Consider the following 22,414-nt stretch of genomic DNA (forward strand, 5'->3'; position numbering starts at 1 on the left):
TCTGGATGTACCTACGAACATCACAAGTCTGGATGTATCTACGAACATCACAAGTCTGGATGTATCTACGAACATCACAAGTCTGGATGTACCTACGAACATCACAAGTCTGGATGTATCTACGAACACCACAAGTCTGGATGTATCTACGAACACCACAAGTCTGGATGTATCTACGAACATCACAAGTCTGGATGTATCTACGAACATCACAAGTCTGGATGTATCTACGAACACCACAAGTCTGGATGTACCTACGAACATCACAATTCTGGATGTACCTACGAACACCACAAGTCTGGATGTACTTACGAACACCACAAGTCTGGATGTATCTACGAACATCACAAGTCTGGATGTATCTACGAACATCACAAGTCTGGATGTACCTACGAACACCACAAGTCTGGATGTACCTACGAACACCACAAGTCTGGATGTATCTACGAACATCACAAGTCTGGATGTATCTACGAACATCACAAGTCTGGATGTACCTACGAACACCACAAGTCTGGATGTACCTACGAACACCACAAGTCTGGATGTATCTACGAACATCATAAGTCTGGATGTACCTACGAACATCACAAGTCTGGATGTATCTACGAACATCACAAGTCTGGATGGGTGCTGGAAATAATCAGACGTTAGCAGAAGTGACGACCCCAGAACACACGTGATGCCAGGTTACGTAAGGAAGGTTAGGCTTTATGCAAATGAGTCTTAATGTACGAGTGAGTAGGTGATGTAAACCTACTGTTGGCACTTGTGACCCAACTGTAACTTGGTCAATCAGACTGCCAGAATATTTGTCTGGAATGATTTTGTAGAGTTCTGAATCCATGGGAGGAAAGTTGTATTACTTTCTTCAAGAAATTGTCTCAATTTATAAGAGCAATAATTGTAGCTGGAGACTTTAACAACAATGGTATCGACTCTGTGTTCTTCTCAGGGATCACGAGGGAACCAAACTGAACCTTCTGACTAAAATTTTCTTTATAGATTAGTTGAGCCACGACCCACTCACACTTTCTTATGAAATTTTTATGGCAGTATGTTGTCACCTGCTTAGTACATGGTGCTGTCCTGCTGTGCCACACACCAGGACTGGTGAGTGGGAAACTCTCTTGCTTCCAGTTGGCATCTGAGGGTTCTCCACCATTGCTTCCTCAAACTTCCAGTCTTGTGACATCATCATCAGTCTTGTGACATCATCATCAGTCGTCAGTATTCCGGGTTTTCTTTCATTCTCAGTGTTGTTATTCTTCTCGAACTTCTTTCGTTCATGTTCATTCATTTCTTTGTATTTTCTTCTCGAATTCTCAAAAGTGCCGGCAACAAATGTACTCCTTTTCCTTCACAGATAGTTTTCTACAAGCTAATATTTCCCTGTTGTACTGTATCAGATCGAAAGATCTTCAACAAACTGTATTATTCTGATGCTTCGAAGCCTCAGACCCGAGACTTGAGCTATTCGAGACAAGGCAACTCAGTGAAACCTTTGTGCTTGAGCTACTGGTTTGGTTATGAGGTTGATCTGGGCTTCTGTTTACGACCTGCCGGCAGACAGATCTTGGAAGAAGTTCCTCCTGGTTATATTACCACAATCCAAGCTCTTAAAATCCTAGGGATGTCAGGAGACGGACTAATGGTAACTGATTATCTTGGTTTCCAGTATAACAACTGCCGTTATACCGTAAACAGATCAAGTCATTATAAAGATTATCATTTTTCTCAGACAAAAGCCACGTTCACTGAAGTTGACAGATGAACATATTCCAGTAAGTCATAACATCTTCCTCGTTTGGTTGTGTCTGTCATCGTTTCCCTGTGGTACTACGGGTGGCGGCCAACCACATTCACAGTTGAGGGGACCTGCATGGGTTAGCAGCAACAATCCACACATAAAATGAAAGAGGTTTCTGTCCATTCATATACGTGAAAAACTTTTAATCTAAAAGTCTTTGAATGAGGATAACACGACCATTTAACATAGAGCGATGAGTACGAGGTCCCTGGTCGCTCGGGGTCCCTCCCTACTGACGATGACGCTCAGTGTCTTTCATTTCGATGTTTCATACGATATTCCGCAGCGGTTCGAATCAGGGGCTGTTTGTCCTACTGAGCCGTGTATAGTCATTGCAAGTAATAGTATTTTCACAACCAGACGCAAGGCATGTTAGGTGATCCTAGGAATATTAAGCTCTGGTCTTTAGAATTTCCTGAGGCGCGGAGATGACAAGACCAGATGAATTCAGTATCTGTCCTTTTTCGAATAAAAAAGAAAATATTCTAGACGGGAGGTATGATTCCTGGAGGTTGTGCTGTGTACCAGTATATAATGTTATTGTTAATGTTTGCAGTACACATCAACGTTGTAATAAGTAAAGGACCAAAATGATGCAAAGACGAAAGTGGAAGTAATCAACCACAAAAAAGCGTACTTTTTCCAGTGAGAAAAGATGAGATATTTCTACAAGAAATTAGATAACTTTTGATATAATTCAATTAAATAACTTTTAATATGTAACAATATTCGTTGTACTCTAGCAAGACGCGGAAACTTCCGCAGTTTGAGGAGCGTAATCCAACCAGAGGTATAAAGATGAGAGTAGTTCTTGTGTGTCAAGAGGAGACAGAAAGCATACAGAAGAGATCATGAAACAGCTAAACATCATGCCACTGGCACTATGTACAGAGCGAACACTAACGACAAGTGGAGGTACGTACACACTCCTAGCATCTGAAACCAAACATTTGACCGAGATCCAAGTGGCAGAATGCCGTGTACAAGACTAAGAAAGATGTGGAAATATGAGGTTAGTGACATTCTCATTAGGTAAGATTTTGATCCAGAGTCACTCAGCTTCGAGGACCTCTGGACACAACCCACGGACTGCACAGTGGAGGGAAGGAAGGAACCTCACCCCAAAGGAAAACTTTCGTTGGGATTAAAGGGAATGGTCGCAATACAGACAATATCAGGCCATGTTTAACTGTCTTGATGGCCCACATAGTAAGGAGGGCGGTGGAAGGCCTGGGCCTGTGGTGGTTGTAGGCTCATGTTGGTGGTAAGATAATGGTAGCGGTGGTAGACTGGGCCACGAGCGGTGGTACGCTAGGGGTCGATCGTAGTCGTAGTCTGGGGACAATGATTGTGGTAGGCTGGGCCACTGGGTGGGTGGTAGTTTGGGCTGATGATGGTAGTAGGCTGGTGGTGGTGGTGGTGCTAGTGGCAGTAGCCTGGCGCGGGTAAGAGAGAGCGCAACTGAGAGAGAGAGAGAGAGAGAGAGAGAGAGAGAGAGAGAGAGAGAGAGAGAGAGAGAGAGAGAGCGGCAGCGGGGTGGCTGGGCAGGCAGTGTGATCCGTGCGTCGGCTGTGTGTGGTGGTGGTGGTGGTGGTGGTGGCAGCCCAGCGTCACCCACTACACGCTCACCCAGGAGCTCTGGTGCCGACCATAGTCCAGCTTACCACCACACTACCATCTCGCTAACCCCAGACCCATCGCATCTCCTACCATTACATGGTCGTCGGGGTTTCTCATGACAATACTATACCTTATTAGCCGCCGCATATATTTGGATATTCAAGCATGTTACGTCATGTACTTATCCAAATATTCTTCTTGTGTTTGAGAAATATTCCCGTGGGAGAGACTGTATGATGACGTGAATGGCAAGCGTATGTACGCACACCAGCGCTGGCGAACGCAACAGTTGAATTCTGATGAAAATTACTCACTAACATTCAATGAATCAACAGGTGGAAATGATCAAAAGAATATCCAAACATGAATCAGTATTTGGAAGACAGTGAAGGACTGTGGACACTGTGGACAAGAATATATCATTAATATTCTGTAAACACTTTAGTGTACATTTATGTGTGGAAACAAGTTGAACAACGCGGTCGAATCCTCTCCAGTGTTGGGGTAAGTGAAGTCAGGTGAGGTACTACCACACTTATCACCGGTAGATGTGGTAGTACCACACTAACCTGTGGTGGAGTGGGTGTGATGACCCTGGCCCACTGCAGTCTTACATTGCACGTCGGTCGCCATGTTATCTACCACACTACTGTGTCTTACTACCAGGTTGTCTACCACACTACTGTCTTACTACCAGGTTGTCTACCACACTACTGTGTCTTACTGTGGTACGACCATCGTTACTGTCTACCATCTTCACCCTCACAACTGTTGACGCTCTTACTGCTACTGTTAATGGCATTACTGTTGCCTATTTTGCTCCTACTGTTACTACCGCCACAACTGCTGCTCCTGTTACAAAACACTGTTAATACCATTACTGTTGTGACTGTTACATCTAGCACTGATCATACTAGCACTATTGTTACAACTACTACTACATCTACTATAATTCCTACTGTTATTACTACGTCCTACCACCATGATGCTATAACTACCACATGATTAAGTCCTACACTTGTACCACACCTACATGAGGTGTCTCTGCTTTCCTTCCCAAATCCTGCCACAACCACTACCACTACTACTACTACTACTACTACTACTACTACTACTACTACAACTACTATAGTACCAACCTTCTATGGATACAATACTTATAAAGACAAGTGCTGTAGCTGTTAAATACACTACTCGAATGAACTACTACTTACATTTCATTTACTTTTACATAGGCGACCCTTCAGAACCTGTCACTATATGCGTTTATTTTCATTAAGTAGTTCTTTGTTTACTAGCTGTAGGTGTAGTTACAGCGTGAGAATATGTTTGTAATCTCATTCAATGGCGAAACAAAAAGTCACTCATTTTGCAGTCTCGTCCGCCGCGTATGCCTGACCCCGTGCTCGTCCTTTGCCTTTGACAGCGGACGTGAACACTGAACCTAGGTGATAACGCAGCCAAGAAAAAACTTTACACTTTGTAAAAGATCTTATATTCATACCACAAGTCATGTACTCCAGTGTCCAGTTTGACGATGAATGGCATATATGAACGCTTCATCCTTCAGCAATATGATATTCCCTTTGTTAACGGTACGTATTTTCCCGGTAAGAAAACAAACTTAACACTCTCACTCTCGTGTCTGCTTATGAATGTAAATAAACAGAAATGTTTTGATATCTTGTTCGCTGCTCTGTTAACTGACCGGCATTTGTAACGCCAGACATCTCATTCACACAACCGGATGTGCCACTTAGAACCCTCCCTGGGGGTAGGGTAGGGGGGGGAGTAAGAGACGCAGGCAGAAACCTTTCTCAAAGCAGGGACGGGAGGGAGGGTGAATATGTAGGTAGAACCCTCCCTTAGAAACATGGGCGTGATGCAGGCAGAACCTCACCCTCAGAGCTGGAGGTTGACGCAGGCAGAACCTCACCCTCAGAGCTGGAGGTTGACGCAGGCAGAACCTCACCCTCAGAGCTGGAGGTTGACGCAGGCATAACCTCACCTTCGGAGCTGGATGGGGTTTGTGGTGGCAGTTACCACCGTCTGTGCCCTAGGTCCTTCCACTCCCAGCTGGAGGACTGAGGACCAAGTAACAACACAACAACCAATTTGCCACAAATCTCTGCTTCTCTGCTCGGCTCACACCTACGTGAGGTTGCCACTTGACGCTTCTGGTGCTGCAGGGGATAAATACCTGCATCATGAATGAGGGTCATATCTGCACCTGGGGGGAACCTGGCACATACCAGGAGAAGAAACTGGGAAACATTATGAACGGAAGTATCTGAGGAACGTTGTGTAGTGCACGAACGTGTGGGAGCCTTGTTAGCGGAACAGTTATGACCCGAGGAAGACCAATCGCCTCGCTGAAACAGCAGGGTTACAGGAGGAAACTCCTTCCCTCTGAGTACTTTCCCTCTGCTGAGATAAGCTGAATAAAGACGATACAGCCAGAGAGGAAAGTACAGCTGGAGGGATGGGAAGCAGTAGAGCCAATGTCAAGGTAACACAGAGAGCACGTCCTTGAACTGGACCAAGGGTTGATATTGTACTCTCTGTATTGGTAAGACTGGCGGATCTTTGTCGGAGACTTGACCCTCCCTCCTGCCACAGTGCCGTGTTCCACTGCCCCAGTCCCTCACCAGTCATGACCTGGCTACACTAAGACATTCCTGGAGGGTTCGCTAGCACGGACCTCAATGGTTATGACTGTCGTTAGCTGTCAGTGCCTGAGTTATACCGCCTCCCGCTGCTTCGTATCATCATCATGACCTTGAGCATCTCCTATGCTTACGTATGAGAGGGCCGGATCTTTTCAGAATAATGCATCATAAATGATGCCGATCACGTAAGAATCTTTCTTTTGATGCTGTCACTTTATTAATGCCCCACAGACTTAACTAACGTTTTCGCTGCTGAAACTTTATCTTTCCCACTTGTGCGTTTATTCACGTCAGATACCAAGCAATCGCAGTGAGAATCGTCCTGACCTGTGACACCCTAGCCTGAGCCACCCTAGGGGTGGATGTACAGCTGGGGTGACTGTGAACCGACTGCCGCAACCAGGATTCAAACCTATGCGCTCGATCCTAGGCATGGTGTGCGTCACGGTCATGAACGCTCTCCTCTACACTACAGAGTTTGCCTGAAACGTCCCTCTGGTGGCGTATTTACACACTCCCGACAGACTAGGGGTATGTACGTAGGGATATTGTTCCCAGTTGGTGGAGTGAAGGAAATAAGTTAAGCTACGCTAAGTATTTTCCATTGTGTGCATCGATGGATGGCTAGTGCCTCTCTTCGTGCATTGAGGCCCAGATGCCACTAAGGTACGCCATACCCACACTTGAATATGTGTTCTAGTGTTTGCCAGACTTGTGCTGCCTAACTATGTGCCACAGGGTTTAATCTATAATTGTTCTTTGGTGTTGTCGGTGTTGGGTACTTCTCATTTGTGACGAATCGTAAATATCTATCTTGTATGTTTGCTTCAGTTTCAGTATGTGTGGTTTAGAAGTGAGGTGCGTGGGTTTAGGAGAGTGTGTTAGGACAAGTAGGATCGTGGCTTTCACCAGGTGTAGTTCATGGCTCTCCGGGTGCCGGGATCTGTACAGACTGCTCAGGGTCGCTCCACCCTATGTGGATCTCTTGGTGACATGATCTGTCCTCAAGCTTCGTGATGGCAGTGTGTGACCCAGGACTCTGCAGATCCTCTGTTGCTCTAACTCGTGTATCTTTATAAGTACGTAGATGGGTTTTACTCTTACCAGAACCACTACCGTGAATTTATATTTGTTTTATTTTCCAATCTCTTTCGAGTTTTTAGCCTCTGTCTTTTGCTAAAAGAGTGAGTTTTTTAAGATTACTTTTTGAACAGCGTCATCATCCTGGAAGATATCCTTGTTTGTGTCATTATCTGGTGGAGGAATGTCAGCTGTGTAAGTTACGAACAGTGTTGGTGACAGGAAGTTAACCTTTGGTACCCCGCTTAGTAGGGAATTTAGGGTGGCATTCCATAGTTGATGACGATTTCTGTGGTGCGTTGGTTGATGAATTTGCAGTTTTTTTTTTTTTTTGTCTATGATACCTGAGTTGGATGGTGACCGCAGTGACGCTCCCTGCCGTACCTGGGTGCGGCCGCTGGCAGCAGTGGTCGGGTGAGGAAGCAGCACAACCCGGTAACTCTAACGTTGACAGCTCTCCGCTCGTCCTCCGCTTGCCAGCCATTCCACTAATCACGGTAATGGATTCCCTCGGGATGATCTATTCTTTCTATTCCAAATAATCATGAGATTGATCCCGACTCCCCTGTGGGGAAGAGGTAGGGGGGGGGGGGGGGACCAAACCCAGCAATTGTCCTCCATGGAATCGAAATCAGGACCTGTCCTCCAGATGGTTACGGGTCAGTTGAACAACAGTCAGCCTGGTGTAGTGTCCAGTCTACATCCAGCAGCGCTCGGAATGTCAGTTTGTTGTATTGGCAGTGGACGTTGATCATGTCAGACGGGACCTGCACTAGTTACCTGGACTAATGCTTTATGACGAGACTGAACCAGTGGATAACTCCTTGCGTTATCTTCGTCCCTACGCGGACGTACGCACGTGAGTGCCTTACATCGTCCGTGGAAGAGTGAGTAATGAGAGCGTCGCATCACGGACAAATATCCTGGTGGACAACCGTGTCAACAACTTCTACGGAAGTTAGAGTATAGTACAGGCGCTACCCTCCACAAGCTTCAGGAAAGTTGATGTGCCCCATTATCATCTACACGTTCGCGCCTTTATGAACACAAATACGTGAACACATCGACTGAGAGTCATGCCAGTTTGCATCCCTGCTGCCCGGTAGACTGTGGTAAATGTTCTGTACAGTTTATCATCTGTAATCACAAAAATGCCGCTGTTTCCGAAATGAAAACTTACAAAAAATTGAATCAATGACATACGCAAACACCGACATACACTGCCACCGAAAAAAAATATAATAAAAGATTGCACCGCAATATATCCTATATTTGTATATATCGTTAAGGTGAATTGTTGGCAAGAGGATTAATATTGGTATATACAATCATCGGATTATATATGACATCTATATAAAACTATAATGGAGCTTGTAGGCACTTTGAAACCACAGTGCAGGCTATATGATATTTCATAACCATAAGTTGTAGGATTTTCGAGGCAAATGTGGATGTTGTAGGATTCTTGAGTTGTATATTCTCTCCACTGGTCCACCTGAAGCCGTTCATCACAGTGATTCCTATAAGATGCCAACACCATAGTAAACAAACTAACATTAACTCATGTGTAGCGAGACACAGTTACTGAGTGATGATGTGCAATAGTAAAGATGAGAAAGATTTACCTAGAGACCTGCAGGAGCTGAGAATCTCAAGGTTATCCAGCAATATTGTTTCAACAACTATATAACTTCGCCACATGTCAATAAGTCTTTTGTTACCTGTTTGTTTTGTGTCTGTACGAGGGAAAGAGTTATTGTGTCTATATTTACGTGTAGGTGTGTTAGAAAATATCTATTTAAGCGTGTAATTGCGTGGGTGTATCATTCTACAAGGAACACAGGCGCGCCCACGCGTTCGTAAACACACACACACACACACACACACACACACACACACACACACACACACTACAAAGGGAAGTGGACGTGATAACAGCCTCTCCAACCACACTGTGTGGCAGATGTATCATTAGTCATGTGTTACCCTCTGTGTCATGGTTGGCGAGATGACAACACAGGTTAGCGTTCGACGCATGATAACCTGCGGAATATGATTAGTGAGGCAGGATTTAACTGACCTCTTGAACTCAACGATACGACCGATGGACGACTCTAGAAAACAACAGAACTACCATAGACCATGAAAATATGACGTTAGATCTCGACGGTACGACTATTCAACATGATGCCTGGGTATGATGACCTGACGTACGACACGATGCTAAAAAGTTCAGGCATTGTCGTGCTCAAGGGTCGTCCCGTCGTGTTCAGGAGGATGGAAGCCGACAGCCACAGATGGAGTTTCCAAAAATCGATGAAACAAAGAAAGGGTCTTGGTGTACACCGGAGTCCAAGGTCTTGGTGTACACTGGAGTTCAAGGTCTTAATGCACACGGGAGTCCACAGAGAGCAGGTCTAAGGGCAGACCAGGGAGGGCCACTGTGAACGTAAGAATGCCATTAGCTTAAGAGAGGAGAGGACACAGTATGAAGAGAGTCTTCAGAAGGATGCAAATAGAAATCACACCAAATATGATGAAACATGTTATGTCAAGCAGGTTATACAATGTGCGTTGATGTTCTGTGAGTGAAAGATTATGGTGTCGTAAGGCGTTTTTCGTCATGATTCGTTCCAAGTCGACTACCTCACCAGCCAGAGTAAACCTAAGGGAGGTATATAACCGTGACGCCATCTATTGGTGGTGTAGACGTGCATGAGGCTTTCGCACCGCCTTCATACATACACACATACATGACTGTCTGCGTGGCGCAAGGCGACAGACAACACACGACCCCCATGTCTGCCTTATGGTCCGCGTCTCGAGTCTCACCTCCACAATCTCTCTATATTCATTCCTGAGTCATCCTCATCATTCCGACTAAGATGTCTGTTTAAGAATTAGAAGAAATAGTGAGGGGACGATGTCTGAAACTCTACCCCTGTTTCCATTTACGAAAATGTCGAACCTTAAATCATGGGGCAGTCTGGAAATATCCCCTCAGGAAAATGGGAGGAATACTTAAGAGAAAAGTGTGGAAGAGAAGGATTTGTACTCCTGCCGGGCCAAAAAGCCTCTTATCTTCCGAACCCTCTCTACCTCGGAGAGGCACAAAATCCTTGGGTTCACATCAGACGCGTAGATCTGTCGCAATTTCCGGCACTGGAGAGGCTGTATCAGTGGGATCCTCGCGTCAAAGGCGAGCCAGGTGTTCGTCTGATGGGCCCAGAGCCGTTGAAGTGCTACGCCAGTCACCTCGACCCTCCTTGTTGCCTCTCCCGCCGCCCCCAGACACTTAAGGTTGGTGATCCACACTCTAAAGCGGTAAAATGGGCAAACAAGCATGAAGGGACTCTTGTTGGCTGAGGCCACAACCTACGAGAATTGCACCAACATGATCGCGAAGGTTGGGTCTTGGAATGATGGGGGCGGGATATGAGACAGATCCTGCAGCAAGATGACAGATCCTGCAGCAAGATGACAGATCCTGCAGCAAGATGACAGATCCTGCAGCAAGATGACAGATCCTGCAGCAAGATGACATATTCTGCAGCAAGATGACAGATCCTGCAGCAAGATGACAGATCCTGCAGCAAGATGACAGATCCTGCAGCAAGATGACAGGTCCTGCTGCAAGAGGACAGATCCTGCAGCGAGATGACAGATCCTGCAGCGAGATGACAGGTCCTGCAGCAAGAGGACAGATCCTGCAGCAAGATGACAGGTCCTGCAGCAATGAAAGATGAGTGTCACCTGGTAATTGAAGTGAGGCCAGAGAAACTTGCCTGTATCTAACTTTGAGCTTCGGAGAGGTTTAATAAAAAATTGCGACAAAAACATCAAGTTTACTTAGCGTAAAGAAAATAAAGACAAATGTAAGAATAAGTGGAATATATTTACCGTATATTCATAAGAGTATTGTCAACGATGTGTTTGTGATGCTGGTAGGGGTTAACCTGGTGTTATATTGCTGCACCTTCATGTATACTGCCACTCCTGCTGACTCACACTGCCACCCCTGACTCACACTGCCACCCCTGACTCACACTGCCACCCCTGACTCACAGTGTCTGCTGTGCCCCTCACTCTCGCCACTATCATTACTGTCTGGTCATGTCTACAGAAACTCGTCTTCTCCCTCACTATCACTCTTGCTCCGTCCACACTATACATACCTCTCTCTCTCTCTCTCTCTCTCTCTCTCTCTCTCTCTCTCTCTCTCTCTCTCTCTCTCTCTCTCTCTCTCTCTCTCTCATCATCCTCCACCTCCACTCACAAGACATTATCACTTGTTCTTTAACATCCATTCTCACTCCCGTCATCCCTCATGTTCCATCGCTCCTTCAATTGTATCAAACAACACAACAAGCACACAGTCTGGAGGCTTCCACGTAGCACTTGGCATCACCGCAAATTTGAGCATATATATATATATATATATATATATATATATATATATATATATATATATATATATATATATATATATTATCCCTGGGGATAGGGGAGAAAGAATACTTCCCACGTATTCCCTGCGTGTCGTAGAAGGCGACTAAAAGGGAAGGGAGCGGGGGGCTGGAAATCCTCCCCTCTCGTTTTTTTTAATTTTCCAAAAGAAGGGACAGAAAAGGGGGCCAGGTGAGGATATTCCCTCAAAGGTCCAGTCCTCTGTTCTTAACGCAACCTCGCTAATGCGGGAAATGGCGTGTGTATATATATATACACACAGACACAAATAATTCAGAGGGAGTTTTACATGTCACATTATCGTGCATTCATGAGGTACCTGGTCACTACCTTGTCCTCACCATCTGCCAGATATTTCTAGCTCTGTACAGTGTTTACCTCCGCGTGTGCATTCAACGCTTCCTCGGGTTAGAGGTGAACATTGCGTAGCTACTTACACTACCGTTGCTCGTGGTGACCTGTTTATGTAGTTGAGTTTCTGTTGTGATGGGCAACAGGAGGTGACGATATGTGTCGATAAGTAGATTACTCTGATAACGCTGTTGTGGTGGGCAGATCTCTTGGTCTGGGAACCTCCCAATTACATCATTAATTAAGGCAGTAGTTGGTGGGCGGCGGTGGCGATGATTGGTCCATCTACCCCACATTGTTGTTACCTCAGACGTACCGCTGCTTCCGACGTGTGGGGTACTGTGTGATAGCTCTCCTCTCTCTCTCTCTCTCTCTCTCTCTCTCTCTCTCTCTCTCTCTCTCTCTCTCTCTCTCTCTCTCTCTCTCTCTCTCTTACACACACACACACAAGCAGCATAGAGACACAGTGGGTTGTGGGGGTCGAGAAACAATGACGTCGAAAGAAAGTCGACCTGGAGACACGTTAGTGAGGTGCCGTCGACAAAGTCGACGTGAGGGATGTAGGCTGAGGGATCAACCCAAAGATACGGTAGACAGTGAGGTCGACAGTGAGTCGACCTGGAGACAAGTTTGGCTTTGATAGTTTGTCTTACCTTTGAGCGGGGGCGCTACAGAAGACAGACCCCCTGGTCGAGGGGATCAGCCCAGCCCTTGAGGCAGAAATAAGAGTGGTAGCGAGAAGATAGTGAGAGGTGAGGTTGAATGTGCTGGTGCAGGATGTGGGGAGGGAGGTCGTAATGCGGGCGACAGCCATACAAGCGACCCGTCTTCTGTGTGCGTGCAACGGACCGAGGACAAGTCCCGGCTGACTTGGGTGAAGGGAACATGCCAGTGTAGGGCAAGAAGCAGGGCGGGGGAAAGATAAGTAAAGTTACCGATGTCAGAGTCTACTTTCAGGGAGGGACACACGCTGGATCACAGTGAGGGACAGGCCATGGACCTCATGGAAGGATAGACCATAGACTACAGGGAGGGATAGACCATGGACCACAGGGAAGTACCGTCGATAGAAAAAAACACCTTGTTGAACAGCAGAGTTGTTTCTTTGCTCGTCTTTTTAAAATAATTTTTCTTGCTGAGTTGAATACGAGGTAAGATGTTATACGTACACCACCAGCTCTCACCCCGGTACTGGAGCCTCCAGCTGCCGTCATCATGTTACTGAGGCGATTTTTATGCAACAAAGTGTTACTTTGTGCTACGTGGCAGGTCATGAGTCCAGATAACACACACACACACACACACACACACACACACACACACACACACACACACACACACACACACATATACACACATTTGAAAGTGAATGAGTCAGTTACTTGAGGGCTAGAGACTAGAGTGTGTAGTGTTAGTTTGCATTATGTTTCATGACATTCTCTATGGTTCAGTTGTTCTGTGTAAGTCTAGTGGGAGAGCATGCGGGCGTTTCCGTCAGTAAGACGCCCTTGCCAACCGCTCCTGGACCCAGGTGGACTCCCTCATGATATTAGGCCAAGGTCGACCTAGTGTCAGATGCCTTAGCATACTTACTGGTCTACTGTGAAAACATTGTGGTGGTAGGTTGGGCCACCGGATGACCCTTATCTTGACGGCTGTTGCGCCAGTTGAGGTCCCCCCCCCCCCCCCTCCTTTCTGGGGTAACCGCAGCCTTATCTGGCAGGCAAGCATTAGAGCAGACTCTGGTTGGTTACTGCATCCAGTGCCAGTAATTTGTGTGGTGGTTCAGGTGGTTCTCGATCTCATAACTCCAATTTGTCATTCAGTACACGCAAATAGGGTCGTCCAGGGAGGATGGGGTATTTCCAGCAGTGACCAGTCAAGTGAAGGTCAATGAGTACGAAGCGAGCGTTGCTCATTGCCCTCTCCTCCTGGTAGCGCCAGGGCTGGACAAAGTTCAAAAGGTTGTGTGACAGCAGTAATGTGCAAGAGATGAAGCCTCACGAATGTAAACATCCCTGTCCTGTACAGTACACACACGTAATTACAGGGATAGACACTCACACGTTAAGGGCTGGACCGTCAAGGACCTAGCCACTTACAGGGCTGGACACTGTCATACCTCAGGTCACCAGGGTAGCATCAGTCTACATTACATCTGTAGCGTATTCCTATGACCTTGTGTGGCCTTGAAGCTCAGTAAAACTTTCTTACGAGGTCAGCAAGAAGATGGTGGGGACCAGTGACCTCCTTACATGTATATTTAATAAATGGTTCATGTTCATGTCAACTCCGGCGTCTCTGATAACAATATAATGGATTAGATGTTCTATGTAAACATCTGGTGAATTCTTGGTTCACTTTTGACTCAGACGAGTTAATGTGAGATATAAGATTTACCGTTTACTGACTCTTAAGAATAAACATGTAATTCTTGATTATATATATATATATATATATATATATATATATATATATATATATATATATATATATATATATATATATATATATATATATATATATATGGGGGAGTGCCTCTTAAAAGTTGATTATATGAGGATTATAGTGTCTGAGAAAGCAACAGCTGTTTACCACTTTTTACATATTAACTCTTTCAACGAGTACATATTACTAGAGCGTCTAAAAGATCATATTGTTTACCTTAGATTGAACTTGAATCAGTTATGCAACTAACAGTCTCTGTTGGATAACTATGTTGAGGCGCTGAAGTAGTAAACTGGCTGCTCTCTCGTCCTTCGTTGATTCGATAAGCTGAGAACCAAGGGTCGTTAATAAAATGAAGAGCCTTCATGCACAGATACAACAAACACAGAAATTTCAGGTGTCAAAAAATAAGCAGTGTTGCAGGATTCATATAGTTTACTGTAGATTACGTAAGTGTTTCTATCATTGTTGTGTATGAGTGTGGCGGACAACACGCTACGTCTGTAGCCTTGAGCGAAGGGTACTTGAGTGTGGAGAAGAGACGCATCACTCGCGACCCTCTCTCTCAAGTGGTTAACCCGCGTCTCACGCTACGAGTAAACAACCACTTGCCTTATTGTTTGCTCAGAGCGTAAACTCCAACATTAGTAGTCGATGACTGGTACTAAGAAAGAAAAAGCCTATTATATGGTGCGATTTCGGGGATGCGATCACTTAGTGTGATGGGTCAGGAAGCCTAGCGCTGGGTCGTTAATACTGACCCAAAGTGGTGTCCCATCCTGCAGGATCAGTCCCCTGGCCTCTCATCCTTAAGTAGGATGGTACTGCTAACGGTGATCCCACGCGGCAGTGACACGGGTTGGACCTCTTGCAGTCCACGCTTCAGTAGGAATAGTAGGCCCCCCCCCCCTCCCCTCCTCCAAGTGGTGTGACACAGGGGGGCGGACACCAGCTGCAGTGCCAGGAGAGATGGACACTGCCGACAGTGATCTCCCATGGTAGCGCTCGGTCCACCCTCGGCCTCAGACGTCCCTCGTTGCTGGCCTCGTGCGGTGCCGGTCGTGGTCTCGCACAAGTGCCACTCCTGGTCTCGTGAAGTTTCACTCCTGAACTTAAACAGTGACATTCCTGACCTTGTTCAGTGCCACCCCAGGCCTCTCTCACTGCCAGACCCCTGTGCCAGGGGAGAGAGAGGCACTGAAGCTAAAACTCTCCTAAAAATCGAGGTGTGTGGTGTGAATACCAGACTGGGATGTAGGGAGGGTTGACTGCAGTAGTTGCAGTCCCATGTTAGTTTTCACAGCAGCCAGACTCCCATCAACCCTGTGGGAGCCGTCTGCTGCCTCCCCATGTGTCCATAACGTCCTTGGTGGAGCTCCCACACAACAGCCAGGCTCCCACCATCCCCCGTGGGAGCTGTCTTCTGCCTAGCATAATGGTTTACTTAAGCAAGAGAACCATCATTGTTTTACGATACGAGATCACTTCATTACCAAACCTTTACAGAGTTCCAACCGCAAGTATCGGTAATGAGCCGCGCGATTGGTATTTAGCCGGAGTGGAAGACTGGCTTTTCTCTCATAAATGTGTTTATTAAACGTAAAGGTACTGCAGGGTAGGGGCCTCCCTCCTGCCATTACCGCCTGGCTCAGAGGGTGAGGTGAACCTACCTCCTCCCTCTCCTCAACCATATTCAATTACGGATTTCTTTCCTTGTGAAGTTTCTTTATAGAGTTACTCACTGTGAGAGCCGGTGAGCGTGACGGCTTAAGGCTGTAACGCTGTGACAACTTGGCCGTGTTACCCTCAGGGGACTCCCCCCCCCTTGCCCTTCCGCCTCCTAGTAACAACCACATAACCAGCCCAACCAGCCAGGTAGGGTTCAGTGCCTCCTGCTGACGATCAACCAGCCACCCACCGAGCTAGACCAGGTCGCCTCATTATCTAATTGTCTTTCTTCTGGGGCACCTGTGTCTTGTGTGTGTGTGTGTGTGTGTGTGTGTGTGTGTGTGTTTCCTGTGAATTCAATGTGTTCATATTCGTTATGTTTTCTGTGTGATTGTGTGTATGTTTGGATGTTCGCACATGTTTTTTTCTTTGTAGGATATATGTTGGTATATATGATCTGTGTGCGTTCATTTGTATGTATGTATGTATGTATGTATGATGTGTGGCAGTGTGCCTCATGGCTGCCAGATGCCACCAGCGGGCAATCCTCCTCGCAATCTCACATATTACGTCAAATATTTCTGGTCTTGTGGACAAATATTTGTGTGTATAATCTCGTTCGCAGTGCAGCTGAAGTTCTTCCTCAGTATATGACTCTCCATGTATGCATCTCCATGAATGCATCTTCATGTATGTATCTTCATCTATGTATCTCCATGTATGCATCTCCATGTATGTATCTCTATGTGTATTTCCATGTATGTATCTCCATGTATCATGCTTGTATATCTGAGCCCAGTGGAAGGTAAACCCGGAAATGTATCATAAATATATATCACTGTTTTCAGAAGCAACACTACCTAAAACATGGCTCGCTGAGTAACACTTCCCAACACATGACTTGTGCAAGCAACACTACCCAACACATGACTTGTGCAAGCAACACTACCCAACACATGACTTGTGCAAGCAACACTACCCAACACATGACTTGTGCAAGCAACACTACCCAACACATGACTTGTGCAAGCAACACTACCCAACACATGACTTGTGCAAGCAACACTACCCAACACATGACTTGTGCAAGCAACACTTCCCAACACATGACTTGTGCAAGCAACACTACCCAACACATGGCTTGTGCAAGCAACACTTCCCAACACATGACTTGTGCAAGCAACACTTCCCAACACATGACTTGTGCAAGCAACACTACCCAACACATGACTTGTGCAAGCAACACTTCCCAACACATGGCTTGTGCAAGCAACACTACCCAACACATGGCTTGTGCAAGCAACACTTCCCAACACATGGCTTGTGCAAGCAACACTTCCCAACACATGACTTGTGCAAGCAACACTACCCAACACATGGCTTGTGCAAGCAACACTTCCCAACACATGACTTGTGCAAGCAACACTACCCAACACATGGCTTGTGCAAGCAACACTTCCCAACACATGACTTGTGCAAGCAACACTACCCAACACATGACTTGTGCAAGCAACACTACCCAACACATGACTTGTGCAAGCAACACTACCCAACACATGACTTGTGCAAGCAACACTACCCAACACATGACTTGTGCAAGCAACACTACCCAACACATGACTTGTGCAAGCAACACTACCCAACACATGGCTTGTGCAAGCAACACTACCCAACACATGACTTGTGCAAGCAACACTACCCAACACATGACTTGTGCAAGCAACACTTCCCAACACATGACTTGTGCAAGCAACACTTCCCAACACATGACTTGTGCAAGCAACACTACCCAACACATGGCTTGTGCAAGCAACACTACCCAACACATGACTTGTGCAAGCAACACTACCCAACACATGACTTGTGCAAGCAACACTACCCAACACATGACTTGTGCAAGCAACACTACCCAACACATGGCTTGTGCAAGCAACACTACCCAACGCATGGCTTGTGCAAGCAACACTTCCCAACACATGGCTTGTGCAAGCAACACTACCCAACACATGACTTGTGCAAGCAACACTACCCAACACATGACTTGTGCAAGCAACACTACCCAACACATGGCTTGTTCAAGCAACACTACCCAACGCATGGCTTGTGCAAGCAACAACATCCCACATATTGCTTTACTTCCTTAGTCACTATAGTCTTGATTCCTCCATGTTGGGTGTATTCTTCATCTGGTCACTATACACGTAAGTCAGGGTTGTAGACTCGCGCACTTCGGTTGTAAAGCGTCTTGCTGGGGATGCATGTGGCCTTGGACTTAGACCTCGTGCCTACTACAGCAGCGTGAATATAACTGTATTCCACCTGACATGACTTTCAATACTTCTCTCCCCTCCCGTCCTCTTGGGCGGCCACGCAGTATTTTCTAACCTTTCAACATCTTTTCGTAGTGAAGCTGTGTATATATCTGATCTCATCTGTCGGTATATTGCCCACTATCCATACGTCTGTGAGCCATCAATATGTACAGGATCTCCGACATTTTCCCAACATCGTCAGGAAATACGTGTACAATATGTCATTTGCGAATGCGATTCCAGCTCTAGTCTCCAGACTTCTGAATTTATGTTCATGGAAAATGTAACGATACATTAGCACCAGATGTTTATATGCACTGTTACTCATCAGTACGCATGTATATATGTGTGTGTGTGTGTGTGTGTGTGTGTGTGTGTATGTATGTTTGTGTGTATGTATGTATGTATGTATATTTGTGAACATAAAGGAAGTCATCACAACCCACGAGATGAGAGTTGACTCAGCTTGATACAAGTAATGGTAATGACACAAAACTGGAATACGTTATCTGAAGATCAAAAACGAGTTAGATGAATCTGGTGAAGTGTTCGTAAAATACAGAATCACTGTAATGGTCTGAGAGACCTTTTTTTACAGTGAAGTACAGCATCAGAGATCCAATTACAGACAAAACCCCTGACCATATGATGGTTTCTGATAAAGAAAACTCCAGATAACTGAAGTGTGAATCAGCTGCTGGAGGCAACAGATACAACGTATACAGCCTGACTAAACCTATTCGTGTTTTCCACGGTCTTCGTCATCCACGGACAATCCTGTCGGCTCAAAAGCTCAGTCCAGTCCTGTACTTCTGTATGACTTGTTCCAGTGTGACCCACCCCTTCGCCTTCCTGGAAGCCGGCCACCTCTACTGATATAGGAGACAAGTGGAGACGTCGTCTTTTCTTGTTGTGTGCTATTGTTTTCAAATGTGGATTGGCAGATCTGAATTTACTGAGTCGCATCTTTTCATAGAGACAAGAGAGGAAGTCGTCCATATTAGTTAAGAGATGGTCTTCATGTCTTGGTGAGAGATCTCAGAAATCTTCAGACCTACAGACGAGTGTTTCAAACTGCGTAAGCCTTTACCTGAACATATCATGCCGGGTGATGATACCATACATACCATCATTATAACAAACTATGGAGGGAAAAGAAACACCTTGATGCACAAGTGGAGAGGATTTCTTGTCAAGAATAACTTATCTGCGAGAGGCGGGCCACTTGTCAACCTCAGCTGGCACACCAGCCCCACTGCTGATGTTTTGCTCACAGAACCCATCCCATCCCAACACCCAGCTGTAGCAGACAGCTGGTACCTCCCATCCCCAGCACCCTGCTGTACTAAGCAGCTGGTACCTCCCATCCCCAGCACCGTGCTGCACCAAACAGCTGGTACCTCCCATCCCCAGCACCCTGCTGCACCAAACAGCTGGTAACTCCCGTCTTCAACGTAGTTCGTTCCTTCCTCGACGCTTAATACCACTGCTACTGCTGCTGAAGAGCGAGCCTCTGTGGGAGTCAGACGACGGGAGGGGATGGAGACAGGAGATAATGGAATAGATAAGACGGTGTCTTACGTGTGTAGCAGAGAGAGGTAGGGCTCACATACTGGAGGTGGCTAGAGTGACACAACAGATACATGTAGGATGACGCAGTAGAAGTAGATAGAGTGACACAATATACATATACGATGACGCAGTAGAAGTAGATGACATAATATACATATACGATGATGCAGTAGAAGTAGATAGAGTGACACAAGAGATACATATACGATGATGTAAGAATGAGACAACTCACCACGCTCCACCTTACCTCGTCCAACATCATATCAGACTGGCCCAATTTTGCTCAACCCAATTTTGGTTACGTTCACTCAATTTTCTTGAGTTTGGTCCTTACTGGGTTTAGCCTCCACTCTGCGATGTCCAAAGATAAGAGAGAGAGAGAGAGAGAGAGAGAGAGAGAGAGAGAGAGAGAGAGAGAGAGAGAGAGAGAGAGAGAGAGAGAGAGAGAGGAATACAGAGGGAGTGACTGAAGGAGAGAACGAGTTACGGAGAGAGAATCATAGAGAACATTATAGAATGCATGATGGAGAAAGAGAATAATATAGAATATTGTACAAAGATGACGTACATAGAGGAACAACAGAATTTCTTGACCTGTGGTCCTGCTTTGAGTAGCGCTGTGGCAGTCCCGGAGACTAGCATCCTGTAACAGGATATGATACTCACACTGGAAAAATAAACGAATATTTCTGGGAACTGTACATTTCGGACCATAACCTGGAACCTTCATCCTGAAGGGTCTTGTGTTATGGCTAGATATGTAAAGTTCACAGAGTCATAATTCCATTTTTCCAGCCTGAGTTTTTATTCTAACGTGTGACAATACTTGCGCACACACACACACACACACACACACACACAAACACATATATGGCCATTCTTTAGCTGCCAAACATAATGCACCGAAAGCAGAGCTTACTGTTCATAACCAAGCCCCACAGACTACTCCGTGGATTCCCCTGACCACTTCATATACTCTAGTTCAGCTCAATAATAGTACGTCGCTCCCTGTATACCATATCGCTCCAGTTCATTCTATCCCATGGGAGAATCAGAGCCTCGTTCATTCAATTCTTCCTTCTCCTTCTCCTCCCCTTCCACCTCTCTTCCTTCACCACCTCCTTGCATGATAGCATTATAGCCCAGCATAAAGACTTGCCTAGGTGTGTGTGTGTGTGTGTGTGTGTGTGTGTGTGTGTGTGTCATTATTACACACTTTATATTCCTATCAAGTGAGTATCCTGGGGTATGCGTTGTCAGAGCGCTGTCAGCCAAAATACACACGAGGAAAGTAGAATATCAGTATTTACGTATGCACATTCAGGCCTCAGCCACGAAATGTTAATATACAAAGTTGAAGACGATTGGTTTACATCCCCTGGGGTCGACAGGTGAAGTTGAGTCACTTCAGATATAGTTCTGAACCCAGTTGTGGTACATTGTACACTGTAGAATATAGACTACTACAAACGTATTCTCTCTCTCTCTCTCTCTCTCTCTCTCTCTCTCTCTCTCTCTCTCTCTCTCTCTCTCTCTCTCTCTCTCTCTCTCTCTCTCTCTCTCTCTCTCCCTTCCTTTGTTAATGAGATAAAGCGCTGAGGACGCCAAGATGACAAACACACACAATGACGTAACATCATTAAACATTAGAGAGATCTAAGTTGATACCCAGCACCATAGACCAGTTAGCCTGACGTATTACCAGAGCAATATAGACCAATTAGACTGATGATAGCAAAGTAATATAGACCAATTAGCCTGATGATAGCAAAGTAATATAGACCAATTAGCCTGACGATAGCAAAGTAATATAGACCAGTTAGGCTGACGATAGCAAAGTAATATAGACCAGTTAGGCTGACGATAGCAAAGTAATATAGACCAGTTAGGCTGACGATAGCAAAGTAATATAGACCAGTTAGGCTGACGATGATGAATATATGATTGATGACAAAACATTTGATAATCATCATCAGTCATATAAACGAAGGCCGGCGTAGGACTGTGTAAGACAGAATACACAAAGTCATCTGTTGCCTCACCATAGTACCATACATGATAGTCTATTAGCAGGGTTAAAAATGAACACAGTTTTTCCACTCCTTGTTGAAGCATTAGACAACGTAAATTATAGATCTTTAGTAGTGAAAACATTGAAACATTAAAGGTAAACTAGGAAATGCGTCAGAGAACTTCTTAAAGAACTGAAAATACCAAACTTGTAGGGAGCAGGATCACGTCTGTAGAAGAGGCTGTTCTATTGGCAGTACATGGGATGGCTGTAGCTCCAGTACTGTTATGATGATGACAGACATTGAAAGCTATGTAAAGTACAGACAGACGTAATGCGGATGACAAGAGAGTGGGTGATAGAATTAGAAGACAAAGAAAAATTGCAAAAACACCTTATGTATGAA

General features: G+C 45.6%; 1 protein-coding gene across 8 annotated transcripts in view; it reads left to right on the top strand.

Annotated features, from left to right (window-relative positions):
- Window positions 1-22,414, top strand: part of LOC139746214 (octopamine receptor beta-2R-like) — a 413,324-nt gene that overhangs the window by 171,633 nt on the left and 219,277 nt on the right. For 4 of the 8 annotated variants that reach the window (XR_011712107.1, XR_011712109.1, XR_011712108.1 and 1 more), the window contains exon 1: window positions 3,794-3,934. The exons of 3 other annotated variants lie outside the window; for them this stretch is intronic. The gene's annotated coding sequence lies outside the window, so the exon portion shown is untranslated. Of the gene's footprint in view, window positions 1-3,360; window positions 3,935-22,414 lie in introns of those variants that run through there. One more of the 8 variants, XM_071657176.1, reaches the window with a different exon arrangement.

This window comes from Panulirus ornatus, chromosome 64 (genome assembly GCF_036320965.1).
Source record: "Panulirus ornatus isolate Po-2019 chromosome 64, ASM3632096v1, whole genome shotgun sequence".
In the NCBI taxonomy this organism is placed as follows: Eukaryota; Metazoa; Arthropoda; class Malacostraca; order Decapoda; family Palinuridae; genus Panulirus; species Panulirus ornatus.